This window comes from Dasypus novemcinctus, chromosome 7 (genome assembly GCF_030445035.2).
Source record: "Dasypus novemcinctus isolate mDasNov1 chromosome 7, mDasNov1.1.hap2, whole genome shotgun sequence".
Taxonomy (NCBI): domain Eukaryota; kingdom Metazoa; phylum Chordata; class Mammalia; order Cingulata; family Dasypodidae; genus Dasypus; species Dasypus novemcinctus.
In genome coordinates, this window is record NC_080679.1 from 100,781,578 (window position 1) to 100,797,262 (window position 15,685).

The window sequence follows — 15,685 nt, forward strand, 5'->3', positions numbered from 1 at the left end:
GCTAAGGAACCTGTTCATGCCCACACGGTAATAGTAGCAATGGACTTCAAATCCAGTGCCATTGGACTGAAGGCATTGGCTCTTCCACTACCCACCTCTGTGACATGATCTTTCTCCTTGCTGCTCCCCATGTAGTCCAGGGAGCAGGAGCATCCACTCACCTGGGGCACTGTTTGAAATGCTGAATCCCAGGCCCCACCCAGATCTGCTGAGCCAGAATCTGCATTTTGACAAGCTGTCTGGGTGATTCAAAGACACATTACAGTTTGAGAAGTGCTGCTCTAGTCTTTAAAAGGCCTCGGTTAAAAGAAAATAAAGAAGAAAAAAAAATGTGCACATAAAAAAAATTAAAAGACCTTGGGTAAGTGTCCACTCAAAAGTCCAACTGCTCATTTTACGTATGAGGAAATTGGGGTTCTGAGGGCTAGTGAGCTGCCCAACGGGCTTGGCCTGATGCTCCTGGCAGCACTTGGACCATGCCTGAGAGCCCTGACCCCAGCAAAGGCTGTCACACGATGGGTGCTGGCAGCCAAGAACGGCACTGAAACCAAAGGTGAAACACGGCCGCTCTGTCACGGCGGGGGCAGCAGTGGCCTTGTCAAAAATGTCTCTCCACCCCAACTGCCAGTCCCTGGAGGGCATGGACGCTTCTCACCTCTTTCTTTGTATCCTCAAAACCTGCGTGAGGGGAGGCAGACTTGGCCCAGTGGTTAAGGCGTCCCTCTACCACATGGTAGGTCCGCGGTTCAAACCCCGGGCCTCCTTGACCTGTGTGGAGCTGGCCCATGCACAGTGCTGACGTGCAAGGAGTGTCCTGCCACGCAGGGGTGTCCCCCGCGTAGGGGAGCCCCACGCGCAAGGACTGCACCCCATAAGGAGAGCCACCTGGCGCGAAAAGAAAGTGCAGCCTGCCCAGGAATGGTGCCACACACACGGAGAGCTGACACAACAAGATGACGCAGCAAAAGGAAACACAAATTCCCGGTGCCACTGATAAGGATAGTAGCGGTCACAGAAGAACACTGGTCACAGAAGAACACACAGCAAGTGGACACAGAGAGCAGACAACTGGGGGGGGGGGGCAGGGGAGAGAAATAAATAAATCTTAAAAAATAAATAAATGAATAAAATAAAATGTAGCCCAGGTTATGAAAGTGCTCCGGCAACTCTCGGGCTTTTCCAAGTTCTCACGCAGCAGTGCTCGGGCAAGAGCCAGCACTTTACTTTCCCGCACTGGCCCCTTCTCCTCTCCATACCATTAGGACTGCGCAGGCGGCCAGGCGCCTTGGCGCTGGGCCCTGGAGGAGCAGCACAAACGCTGGCGCTTAGGTGGGCACCGGCGCCAGCCCTTCAGCCCCTCCCGGGCCCTGACCTGGTGCTTACACCAGGTGCTTACACTCTGCCCACCCCGGACAACAGCGGGGCCCACACCCCGGGAGCGCGCAGGTCGAGCCTGCCCCTGGGGTGGCTGTGCGAGCCAGACCCCGCGGCTGAGGAGATGGAGAAGCCAAGGAGAGCAGGCGGCGGCAGAGCTGCAGCCAGCTCCACCCTCGCCTCTGCCCAGTGCAGAGTGTCCGCAGAGCCGGGCCTGGGGAGGCGGGCGCGTGCCCGATGCCACTCCCCGCCCTGCGCGCGCCTCCGCCCGGCTCTAGCGCCCCAGCCACTCCTTCCACCGGCTCGCTGGCTCTAGGGCGCTCCTGGATTCTGACTCCAGCTCCCCTCTGGAACCCTTGGGGCGTTTCTCGGCTGCCTCCTGCCTGATTTTAGATTCTGGACTTGTTCCTGTCGCTTTTCACTGGGCACAGACCCCCCTGGTCCATTCCGCGCCCTTTGCCCGGCCCTCTGAGCTTCCTCCAGGCGGCACGGGCGCTCCTTTCCGCGCCCACCCTACCTGCGCCTGTTCTAGCTCCAGCCAAGCAAGCAATTCTTGATATTCCCAGCCGCGCCCTGAAGGTTTTCCTGGATTGTGGCTTGGGTTAAAGTCTGTGGTAAGGAAGAAGAGCTCTGAACTTTCCTTCACCCACATCAGGCTGCACGTGTAACACCCTTGTCCATGGCCCTGAGACTGGTTTCACAAACGAGACACGTGGCTTTAAATGCGACAAAAACAACTGCACACAGAAGTATAATGGGTAAAGCTACGGGATGAATTAGGACACAGCCGAGTGACATATTGGCTATAATTTACCAGCTGTGTGGCGTTGGGTAAGGCAATCAACCTCGCTAAGCTCAGCTCCCTCATCTGTGAAACAGGGGTGATTCTGAGAGACCTTTTGGTGCCTGTCACCTCCCCTCGGGTCACCTCCAGTTTCGGCTGCAGCTGGGAGGGACAGTTCACTGTGCTCACGCTCTGCACTGGAGGAGGGTGCCAGGGGCTCCTTAGCCTGTAGCTCCGGCCACCGAGCCTCAGGGCCTGGCACAGCTGCTCTGCAGGCACAGGGGAGTTTGCCCCCACCTGCCACGCTCGACCTGAGGGGCCGGGAGGCAGTGGGTCAGAGCCCCGGCTGGGGTTAAGAGACCCCCTGGGCCCTGGGACACGATTGGGGATCCAGGCGTTGACCCACTCTTGCCAGCCGCAGCCACCTCCACACCCGGCGGGGCCAGCCTTCCCTCCTTCGTGTCTTCCTCCCTGGTCCCTCCCTCCTGCTTCCGGGGATCCGCTTTCTAATAGCCAAGCCCCAGCAAGGCCCTGTCTCAGGCTCTGGGGGCCCAAATTACGACAAATAGCTTCCTTACGAAGTGGTTGCAGAATTAAAGGAGATAATCCATGGAAAGGTCTTGGAAGAGAGAAAGCGCACCCAAGTGATGGAGGAAAAAGCAGCCCCGACACTGGGGAACTGGGCTGGTGCCCGCGGCTGGCCCTGTGGCCCGCCTGCTGGACGGAACTTCACAGGACGCCAGGCGGTCACTCAGAGAGTGGGTGCAAGCAAGGGTACGTGGGACCTGTGAAATGCCAAACACCCCCTCGCTCTGCTGAAATGAGTGGTAGCTGCTTCTTCACCAAATGCAGCTTTAGCTGCTCTAGCCTGTCCCCGATGGGTAGCTTGATAGATTCAAGAATCGCCCCACTTTCTGAAGCATCCAGTCCAGAGCAAAGCCCCACCTCCTCAGACCCCCCTCACACGGCCCCCCACGTCCATCACAGCTTCTCTCCTGTCCCCTCCCTGAGGTGCCGCCAGCCGGGATGGGCCCCACAGGCCGGAGAGGCAGGGCCGGGAGGAGACAGCCCTCCCTCATCCCACACCATTAGTTAAGCACCTGCTCAGCTGTTTAGCAAGCGTGAATTGGCCACGTACTGAATGCAGTGTGCTGAGCTGTGTAGAGTTGGAGCTGGGGCAGACAAATTAATCTCAAGACGCAGTCTCTGGGAAATGAATGTAACTCAAGCAATTGGGCTCCTGTCCACCATATAGGAGGTCCAGGACTCGATGCCCAGGGCATCACTGCTCACATGGTGAGCTGGCCAACACAGAGTGCCTGCACAGGAGTGCCAGCCGATGCTGATTGCTGGCACAGCAAGATGACACAACAGGAGACACAGAGGAGAGAAAACAAGATGTAGCAGAACAGGAGTTGAGGTGGCACAAGAGAGTAATCACCTCTTTCTCACTCTGGAAGGTCCCAGGATCGGTTCCTGGAGCTGCCTAATGAGAATACAAGCAGACACAGAACACAGAGCAAATGGACACAGAGCAGACAACTGAGGGAATTGAGGGGTGATGGGGAGAAAAAACAAATCTTCAAAAAAAAAAGAAAAAAAAGTCCCTGAACTGGAGGATTTTCCATTGGGGAGGAGAGCACACGTTTGCAGGAAGCAGCTGGGGTCAGTCTGGTTCATTTAGGGGGTGCAGTTGCTGCCAGATTAGCCTTTTGCTGTTGCTATTGTTGCATTATTTTACTAGTTATAAGCCACGAAGTGCTTATAACTATACCAGACTTAATGGAATATTTTTAATTTACTTTTATCTTGTTAAAAACAGGAATGTTTAAAAAGCTCTTCTGGAAATAAATTCTGGGGCAATTTCCTATGGTATGAAGCCCCTCTGATGGTCTCGTTTAACAGTGTCACGTCATGTGGAGAGCATGACCCTTGACACGAAGGGCTGAGAAGGGCAATTCCCCTCTGTGGTGTTCCTCCCAGATGACCCACAGCCCCAGTCTAAAAATGAGAAAGACCTCGAACAAACCCCAGTTAAGGGCCATTTGACAAGATCCTGATCAGGGCTCGTCCTATCCTAGGGCTGGATAGGACAGACTGGGTGCTTAAAACGCCAGGAATTCCTTGTCTCCTGGGCCCTGGTGCTTAGAAGTCCCCAACCTGCAGGCTGGCAGGCCGGGCTCCTCTGGCGTCTGGAGGGCTGTGGCGGCGGCTGTGGCAGTCCGTGGCCCAGGTCAGGCTACCTCATGGCCGTCCCTGTCTGCCCGTGTCCAGTTCCTGCCTCTCCTGAGGACAGCAGTCAGGGCCACCCTAGTCTAGTATGGCCTCACTGAACGAGCCGCATCCCCAAAGATCCCCTTTCCACAAAGGATCACGTTCATGACTCCAGGAGCGGGCGCTGTATCTTTTGGGGAGACACAATTCAAGCCATAAGTGTTCCCCTCAAAACCGTCAAATTCATCAAAAACAAGGAAAGTCTGAGAAACTGTCCCAGCCAAGCGGAGCCTAAGAGTCAAGACAACTAAATGCAATGCATGTCCTGGAAGAGAAAAAATGGCATTAGGGGGAAAACCAAGGAACTCTGGATAAGGTGTGGAGTTTAGTTAATAATTGATCAATATCAGTTCACTAATTATAGTGAATACACCATTGTAATTCAGATGGTAACGGCAGGGGAAACTGGCTGTGGTGTATAGAGAAACTCCCTAGTATCTGTGAAACTTTTCTGTAAACCTAAAGCTATCCTAAAATAAAACAAGCAAACAAACAAAGCAAGCAAACAAACAAACAGGAAAACCTTTGAGTATTGCATGTTCTATGTGCCATTTCCCTAAAGATAAATTCTGGTCATTTGTCCTTCCTACCATATGATAACATTGGTGTTTGTGTGCATCACACATGAGTGTGTGTACGTAATTAAAGAGACAACTTCTGTGCTTTGAATTTGTTTTAAATCAGTCTAGCCATGGTGATGGCTTCACAGGTACATACATATATCAAAGTATATTGTTGTACACTTTTAACATGTAATTTATTGTTGGTCTATTGTAGCTTAATAAAATTAAATTTTGATGTCAGAACAGATAAACACATGAGGGCCTAAACTCAATTACTTATGAAAAGGCTTTGACCTAATACCTCAGAATTTGCCCCTAAAGAAAAACAAAAACAAAGGAACCTTGGCATCTGATGGACCTTTCTCAAGAAAACTTTGAATTGGCCACCCAAGGGATAGACACCTCAAATTCCAAATTCAGCAGATCTCCCATCATCTTCTAAGTTGAGCCATTGGAGGGGTGATCTAGAGTCAGAAGAATTTTCTGGTGCCACTCAGAGTCAGGGATTGGTGGTGAAGAAGGACAGGATGGAGGGAATCATGCCTATGTTTTCCCAAAATACTGGTTCTGCCTCGAGCCTCACCTATACCTGGCTTTCCCCCAAATACTTCAGAAGGGGCGTTCTTCCTCGGGGCTGGGAGACGGGTGGTCTTTTTAGGCCTTCTTGGTGGCTTCCATACCTCCCTGTCTACAAACTTAAAAATCCCCCTTTGAGCCTCTGCCATCCAGCTACAGGGTCTTGATTGCCACCATTTACACATCTCCACATTTACTGAGGAACTGGATATTCAGTTCAAAGCTTTTTAGGAATAATAATATAAAGAACAGTTATTGGGCACAAAGTTCATTGCTATGTAGTAAGTCTATGCTACATACAAGCTTTCCTCACAAAGCTCCACGATGTAGACTGTCTCTGACAGATGGTGAAAGGGAAGCTCCGTGCCCTCATGCTGGTGGCTGCATGTCAATCTGTTCCACTCTAGTACCCTCACCTCCTCTCCACTTTAGCAGCCCCCTCCCCATCCTTACCCTGGAAGCTCTGCTCCTTTACCACAGCTCCAGTTCTCCTCCATTTGTACACATGTTCCCTTGCTCATTTATTAATGTATGCAATAAACCTTTATTGAACACTGACAACGTTCCAGGCGGGGGTGGGAGGTGGCAGGGGGCGATGGGACAGGCTGGAGGGTCTTCACTCCACCTGCCACGGTAGCCCTCCCTCCAGCCACCTTGGCTACTCCCTCGTTCCCACTACACCTCCTCACCTTGCCAAGTCCTCCAGCCCCTACGCTAAGCCTCTGCAAGTGTGATGCTTGGTCGGCGCCGTAGAATCCCTGGGGTGGAGGTAAAAAGGTGGATCCCTAGGACACTAGTTTGAAATTCAAGGCCAACTGGTCCCTATGTATAACTGGAAGCCTGTCATCCTTTTGACATTTTAATAAAATTCACAAAAGTACTATGTTTACATGAAAAATTCAAACAATCTCAAGTAACCTAAAATAAAATGAAAGCCTGCCTTTATTCTCATTGAAATTTGCCTCCTCTACTTGGAGGTAACCCGTGTTAAGAATCAGGGCTTACATATTTCTTCTCTGCATTTACAAACACACAGGTCTTCTTTACGTAAATGAGATCATATTAACTAAGCACGAGAAAGCTTTTTCATTTTGTTGTTCCTTTGTTTTCTTTCTGCCTTTTACTGGAGGAATCTTAGTTCTTTCTCTCCCTCAGGTACCTAAAAATTATAAACTTTATCTGATGTTGTACTTACATTTTTTGACAAAGATATTAAGTATTTTTTTTCTATCAGCATTGAAAATTGAGAAGCAGACTTGGCCCAGTGGTTAGAGCATTCATCTACCACATGGGAGGTCCGCGGTTCAAACCCCAGGCCTCCTTGACCCGTGTGCAGCTGGCCCATGCACAGTGCTGATGTGCACAAGGATTGCCGTGCCACGCAGGGGTGTCCCCACGTAGGGGAGCCCCACGTGCAAGGAGTGCGCCCCGTAAGGAGAGCCGCCCAGCGCGAAAGAAGGTGCAACCTGCCCAGGAATGGTGCTGCCCATACAGAGAGCTGACACAACAAAAAGAAACACAGATTCCCATGCTGCCAACAACAATAGAAGTGGACAAAGAAGAACACACAGCAGATAGACACAGAGAACAGACAACTGGGGCGGGGCGGGGGGGGGGGTAGGGGAGAGAAATAAATAAATAAATAAATAAATCTTTTAAAAAACATTGAAAACTGATCAGCATTCATAACCTCTATGCTCAAACAGGGTAATATTGTTTTCAAAATTTTGTCCTGTTCCTCCTTCATAAATAAACTTTCCCCCTTCCCTCCCTCTCCCCTCTCCTTCCTTCTCCCCCTCCCCTTGCCCCTCCTCACTGTTTGTGTCTATTCACTGTGTGATTTTCTGTATCTATTTCTCTTTTTGTCTTCTTGTCTTTCTCCTCTAGGATTCATCGGGATTCAAATCCTGGGGACCTCTGACATGGAAAGAGGTTCCCTGTTAAATGCACCACCTCAGTTCCTGGTCTCTGCTGCGCTTCACCTTGACTCTCCCCTTCTCACTGGTGCAGGCACTGGCTCTGTCCTCTGTAAGGATGGTTAGATCTTGGAGCTGGATCAGATTCAGGCAACGTATTTTTAACAAGAGTGCTTGGTAGATGGTGGTGAGTGCTTCCATTGGGAGGCACATAGTATTTGGTTGTCTTTCTTTTTGTGATACTAGCGGCTAACCACATTCAATGTCTAGATCTGAAATTGTAATATTCAAATTCCACTTCATTTATTAGCTGGAATAATTCTATTAAGGTAAACTTTTCCTTGTCTACTATTGTTTTACTCTGTGATATAGCTAGTAAAGAGAAGGTGGGATAAATGCTTAATTTTCCCCAAGATCCTCTAATGGTGACCAATTAGAGTGGTTATTTTTGCAGTTGTTCCTGTTTTAATATTATTAAAACTCATGCATTTAAACATATTAGATGTGCTTCAAGCATCTGTAGTTACCATCCTCAGCAGTGCTCAAATTGTCCAATATTAGGCCATCGGGAACTTCTTCATATTTGCTCCTGGGTACTGGCTGGGCTAAAACACGGCAACATCACATTTTGAGGTAAGTTTCCAGTAAATAATCAAGTTGAAAATCCACATGGAATGGTTTTACCATGGCAAAGGATTTTATTTGCACATACCTTGGGGAATGGGAAGCTTCTCAACCTGGCACACAGACAACGCAAGTAGAAGCAGCTCCTACTCCTTTGTGGAAGGCGCACATCCTCCCACGTGAAATGCTCTGCAACCCCCTGCAGGCACAGACCCCTCCTGTGACCCATCAAAAACAGCTGCTTGTGCACTCGGCTATCAGTAATCCTTCCCGCACCCAGCTACTGTTTATCTTTTTATCACTGATTTGTAGGGATTTTTAAATATATTCTGGGTACAAGTCCTTCGTCAGACACATGTATTGTGGATATTTTCTGCTAGTATGTGCTTTGCTGTTTCATTTCCTCACATTTTGTTTTTGGCGTTATTTTGAGCTATTTCTACACTCCAAGGTCTTCCCTCAATTGCTCAAAATAGAATATACCATGAGGAATTTTCTTGTTTGTTTGTCTCTTTTTATTATTATTATTTATACAATGAAAATGCTCCAATAAAAATTGAAGTCACGAATGCACAACTATGTGATTATGCTAAATACTGTTGATTGTACACTTTGCATTAATTGTATGCTTTATTAATATGTATCAGTAAAATTGATTTTTTTTTAAAGAGGGAGATTAAAGTCAAAATTATTCTGTAAAAAAAAAACCCAAAGCAAAACAAATAGAATATACCGTTTAGTGAGCACTTACTGTGGGCCCTCTGCTGTGCCAAGCTCTCTACAGACACAGACCTTCTCCGATACTCACCACTCTGCGAGAGGCAAATAACACCCTCTACCTTGCACCGCCACACAGCCAGGAAGGGGCAGACGTTATACCAATGGTGTTCAACACTGGCTACACGTGGGGTTACTTGGAGTGCAAGAGAGGTCAAAATATACAGATGCCCAGGCCCCAACCCCAGGGATTCTGATTCAATCTGCCTGGGGAGGAAAAAAGCTCCCCGAGTGATTTAATGTTCAGAATCTCTGCTTCAAAACGTGCTCTGAGCTTCCTGCTGCCTAGTTCAGCCCACCAGTGTGCAACAAGTTCAGTGACCGGCCATCCCGAGGCCACCTTTCAACGTCAGCCATTTAGGGGCTGTGTGTGGAGAAACCACAGCTGGCTGAGGCAGTTCTCACTAGGTCGTCTAGAGAGATTTGGGCTTTAGTTTGAGGAGCGCTTTAAAGTCTGCTCTCTCTTCCACCCCCACCTGCCCGGAGGCAGCATATCCAGACCGCAGCTCACAAAACCAGGCCAGGCTGGGAGGCCACAGCAATCTGGGGAAGCATCCACGGCATGTCCGCAGACAGGCAGTCACAACTTAGGAATGACGATGGCATAGGGATTTCACCGTCGCATGCAAATGGCCACTCGGGCTGGCAACTTTCAACTTGCTGTCATTTACTGAGGTTTCCCCACTCTCCAAGGAAAGCTGGTACCAAGTGGGGGTCCTGCTTTTCTTTTCACTGTTCCACTGACACTGCTTTGGCTTTCAGAAGCCGAACTGGGATTCCTGAAAAGCCAACGTCTTCGTCAAGTGCGGAAGGAGGGAAGTCAGGGAGAGACCCCCTCTTTGATTTTCTTCTCTATAATAGAATTTGGAATCAGAACCCTGGTCTCATGTAATACTTGCGTGGGGTTTTGAAGATTACCATCATCACTTGGGTGTCACCAGTACAAGGAATGAACATTCAAAACGGTGTTGAATAGTTGTTCCGGGCCAACAAGCTTTTTCACTGAGAATATATGAGACTTGCTAAGGGAAGACAAAATTATCCATGTCGGGACAGAATCTGTCCCAGGACGCTCAGGCACCATGATTTGCAGAACAAGGACTCCTGAGCTTCGCAGGGCCAGGAGCATGTAGGCCCTGGCTGTGGGCTTGGACCAGCAGCATTAGCATCACCTGGTACTGGTAGAAATGCAGATTCATGGGTCCAGCCTAGACCAGGAAACTATGGGTAGGGTCCATCAATTGGTATTTTAATAAGCCCTCCAGAAAGTTCCAATGTGCTTTAAAGTTTGAGAGTCATTGATTTGGTCTAAATTCTAGAGCATCATTCTTAGAAAGTCTGAACCGTACCAAATTATGGAAAACCCTAGGAAGGGCACAGCTTCAAGCAATTTTCAATCATTTACACTTTAGTCTAAATGGGGATGGGCGTTGGGGTTGAATGGGGTGAAGGTACAGAGAGGATGGGAGGCAGGGGGGCACCTTTTCTGATTCACATAGAAGCTCCAGGCAGCTTTAGTGAGGTTCCTGAAGATTTTTCGCATGTGGAAGGAGGATGCGTTCTCGTGCAACGACAAAGCGCCTACTTGTATAGGATCCTGCCTTCTGTTTCAGGGGCACGAGAGTCTCCAATCATGGAAAGGCTACTTGATGAGCTAGGTGTGGGGAGGGGGAATGAGAAGGAGGATCTCAGGGACAGTCTCACTAACCCACAGAAAAAGGCACCACCTGTGGCCAATCCTGTGCAGGCCCCATATGAGCCCCAACTGGCACAACAGTGTGCAGCATTCCCTGCTCAGGAAATAGGTGCTTGAACAAATGGGAGCTTCATCCTCAGAATGAAAAATGAGACAATAAGGAGGACCCCAGGGTTCAGGGGTCCTGTCTGTGAATGGGAGGATGAGCCCCAAACTGGGATCATGATGTAAAATTCAGAAAGCTTGCTGTTTCAGTTTGCTAGGCTGCCAAAAGCAGCATTCCAGAAACAGGTTGGCTTTTACAGTGGGAATTCATTAACTTACAACCTTACAGTTTTGAGGCTGAGAAAAATGTCCAAATCAAGGCATCATGAGGCAACACTTTCTTCCCAAAGACAGACTGCCAGTGATCCTGGACTCCTCTGTCTCACGGCAAGGCACATGACGGCATCTGCTGGTCTCTCCCTTCCTTTCCTGACTTTCTCTCTCTTTGTCTGAATTTCATCCTTTTATAAAGGATTCCAGTAAGAGGTTTAAGCACGTCTCAGCAGGATCTCAGTGACTGCCAAAGTAGATACTACCCCCACTTGCCTAAAGGTTCCTGAGGGCTCTGGAGACACCAGGCCCTGTAGTCAGGGCAGATAGCTCAGGAGTTTGGCGCCTTGCCAGTGGGATCTACTTTGAATTTATGCTCCCCAGAGTGACAGAGTTGGACTCAGTTGTGGTTTCCCTACACATGGTTCTTCGGTCCTTCTATTTGAACCTGTAATTAGTACCAGAGTTGGTAGGTATACGTCCAAGAGACTTGAATCTTCGGACTGTCTGTGTGCCAGCTGGGCCCTGAGGCTCAACGGAATTGCAGCACTTACTCTCCAGTTCATTCAACTCACCCAGGACAACTAACAAAGAGGTGATGATAGGCAACCACCACACCCAGGAACTGAGAGAGTCTACAACTGCAAGCAAGAGAGGCCCATCTATCAGCTGTGTGGGACTGAAGCCCCTCTCCATTAGAGGTGGAGTGGGCATCACAATCCCAGAATCCTCAGGATTAGGGAATGAACAATGGACTAGAGCAGACTTACTGGTATTCTACTATAGACTTATCATGATTCTAGCAGTGAAAGAAATTATATCATTGATGTGGAGGTTGTGGCCACTGGAGGTTCTGAGGGCAGGGAGAGGGAAAAACATATCATATGGGGGCATTTTTGGGACCTGGGAATTGCCTGAATGACATTGCAATGACAGATACAGGCCATTATATGTCTTGCCATGACCTACAGAATTGTGTGGGAGAGAGTATAAACTACAATGTAAACTGTAATCCATACTTAGTGGCAATGCTCCAAAATGTGTTCATCAATTGCAATGAATGTACCTCACTAATGAAGGATGTTGTTAATGTGGGAAAATGTGGGAGGTGTGGGGAGCGGGGCACATGGGAATCTCCTATATTTTTTATGTGATATTTGTATAATCTAAGTATCTTTAAAAAAATAAAAAGTAAATAAATTTTTAAAAGACCTACTTTGAATGAGGTAGATCACATTGTAAGATCCTCCTCACCAAAAGATCCTACTTACAATAGGTTTGCACCCACAGGAATGGATCAGCTTTAAGAACATACTTTCCTGGGGTCGACACGCTTCAAACCAGCTAACTTGCCTACTTAACTGAGCCCTCCGTGTCCTTGCTCATTGTCTACACTGTGCTGTCCAGCAAGCCACCCCCTGGCTCCATGTGGCTAACCAGCCCTTGAAATGTGTCTGGAGTAACTGAGGAACTGAGTTTACAATTTTTATTTAGTTTTCATTAATATAAGTTTAAAAATCGAGGCCATATAAAATATTCTTCCATGAAATGGGCTAAGAGTGTGAAGTGTAAAGCCGCGCATCGATTATTTTTAAACTAATTACATTATAATATGTTGGACATATTGGGTTAAATAAATTATATTATTAAACTTCATTTCACTTGTGTCACTTTGTAGTTTTTAATATGACTACTAGAAAAATGTGAATTACATATGTGGCTCGCATTATATTTTCATCAGACAGTGCTATGCTGGTTTGCACACTTAACAGTGATTGGAAGTAAAATCATAAAACAGCAACAACAAAAAGTGGGATGCCTGAGAGGTGGATGCTAACAGGGCAAAATGCAGCCCCAGACCTTCCTCTTTTGTATTGGCAGTATGCGCACTGGGGTCTAGAAGAAAGTTGGGGGAAGCAGGAGATGTGGACATGGCTGAGAAAAATTCGTGCTTAAGCAGTTTCAGAAGAGGGAGAAACCTAACAGTTTCTGCAACCCAGCAGAGCCATGAGGCCCAGCAGCAATTTGTGACATTTCAGGGCTGCTGCAGTCCACCAGGGCTGCCAAAGCCTTCCCAAGATCCCAGCTCCTCTTGCCTGGAACTGGCTGCACCCTAGGTGGCCGGGTCTGGCAGAGCCAAGGAACAGCAGAGATGGTAGAGTTGAGAGCCAAGCTCGAGGTCCTCAAATGGACTTGAGGCCCCGAGGCTGGGCACTCACTCCCAGCAGCCCTTTGCCCTGGTGTTCTTGCGTGGCTGCCAGCCCTAGGAAGGGTGCAGGCTTCACAGTTATTCTCAAGGTTAGGCTTTTGGGGCACAGTTATAAATGAGCACAAAAGGTTTCTTGGCTCTGGATCCAGAGCCCTGGCCCTGTGTCAGCTGCAGGAATGCTTCTCAGGTAACCATGAGGGTGTAAGGGCCACGGCTGCCCATGCCAAAGGCAGAGCCAGGCTGCCACCAGGCTCTACTGGGAACCCTGACGGGCTGGGCTGGGGGTCGGCGTGGGTGTGGGTGTCATATATTTTATGGGCAAGTGGCCGGCAGAGCTCCAGAGGCCACTGTGCCACAGCCAGCTGCCACCGGCACTGCATGCTTTTGTCAAGGGCATGACGAGGGCTGGCCTCTGTGCCAACGTGATCTGAAATCCTCGGTCACATCCTCTAGAGTGGTGGGGGCTGGGAGCCCTTGACAGAGGACTCTTAAGACAGGAGAGCGAAGTGTCCACATAATCCAGAAGAGCAAGGATCTTGAAAAAGGGAGCAGATTTCTCTTTCACATGGGTAGAAACCATTCAATTCATGTAATTCCTCCACCTGACAGGTTATTTTGTGCCTATTATGTGCCAGGCACTGGTGTACAAGGTCCCTCTCCATCCTCAAAAGCTTAGAGCATATGAGGTCATTTCTGAATTACTTAAAGTTTGAGTGTCATGAGAGGGAAGTAAAGACAATGTAGCCTCACCTGAGGGCCAGCTTGGCCTCCTCGATGGAGGAGTTAATTAAAAGAGAGGTGGCTGAGGGGCAGAGCGCTTGTTTCCACCTGAGGGATTAGCACACACGACACATCGCGGGCCTCGCTGCTGTGGCTGCAACAGTCAGCTCTAATGTGCAGTGTTCTTAGCCACACTGGTGCCAAACATGCTTTGGGCCTGGTTCTACCATCCTGGCCCACTCCAGAGTAGGAAGACAGGAACGTAAGCAATAGCTGTCATTCCTTTCTTCTCAGGGCATGCACAGTGTGCCAGGAAGCCAGCCAGCAGTCGGGGTGTGCAGGGCTATAGATGCAGAACTGGGGGCGGGAGAGGTACAGGCAGGACAGGGAGTTGAGAGAGACGGTATTCACTTCCCAGCCCGTGGCAGTATTCAAGAGCATGATGAGGAAACAAGTGAGATGGCGTCACCTCTTCCCCTGCTTTCCACACGTGGCCACTTGTCAATTCTGCAAGTTCTCCCTCCATGCTGTCTCAGGTCTTGAATGCAAGTCGACACAGAAGAATACACAGCAAATGGACACAGAGAGCAGACAATGGGTGGTGGGGAAAGGGAGAGAAATAAATAAAAAATAAATCTTTAAAAACAACAACAACAACAAAAAGAAATAATAAAAGTAACAAAAATGAGAAAGCGATGTAGAATAAGCCTAGTGATAGCTTCATGTGAGTAGTCGATAATCATAGGTTATTATTTACAAGCTTAGGCATTTTTAGAATAATAAGGTGAAAATGAAGAAAGTTAATACCATTGACTAAAATTGAATGATGGAGAGGAAAGAGGGGCAGCAGGCAAGCAAGACATTAGCTAATTAAATTGTCACTCATAGCAGGGAACCAGAGATACTGTTTACAGAAAGAGGGGGGAAGTAGACTTGGCCCAGTGGTTAGGGTGTCCGTCTACCACATGGGAGGTCCATGGTTCAAACCCCGGGCCTCCTTGACCCGTGTGGAGCTGGCCATGCGCAGTGCTGATGCGCGCAAGGAGTGCCGTGCCACGCAGGGGTGTCCCCCGCGCAGGGGAGCCCCACACGCAAGGAGTGCGCCCCATAAGGAGAGATGCCCAGAGCAAAAGAAAGTGCAACCTGCCCAGGAATGGCACTGCACACATGGAGAGCTGATGCAGTAAGATGACGCAACAAAAAGAGACAGAGATTCCCGTGCCGCTGACAACAACCGAAGCGGGCAAAGAAGACGCAGCAAATAGACACAGAGAACAGACAACCAGGGTCGGGGGGAGGGGGAGGGAAATAAATAAATAAATAAAATCTCCAACAAAAAAAAAGAAAGAGGGAAGTAAGGATATCATATAAAGATGTAAGTATAAAGGAAACCACTAAACCAAAAATAGAAACCTTCCTAATACAAGATCTATAACAACAAATGAACAAAGAAACCAAACTACATAATGAAATAAACACACACACATGAACATTCATGTCAACATTAAGCCTAAAATATGAAAGAAGTGAGACAAAATGTATCTTTCATATTAAAATGTAAATGGGCTTAAATGACCTATTAAAAGCAACACACAACTCTACGCAGTATCAGGAGACACACACAAAATAACATGAATCGGAAAGATTATAAGTAAAATGATGGGCCAAAGTCTATCTGGCAAATTCAGATATAAGGAAAGAAGGTGCCATAATATCAGGTGGGGTTGTATTCAGACCAAAAATCATTAAATATGAAAGAGAAGGGCACTCTGAAATGTGAATGACAATGATTCACAGTGAGTTGACACAGTTATGAAAATCCATACACAAATTAACACAATGTAAAACTAATAGATC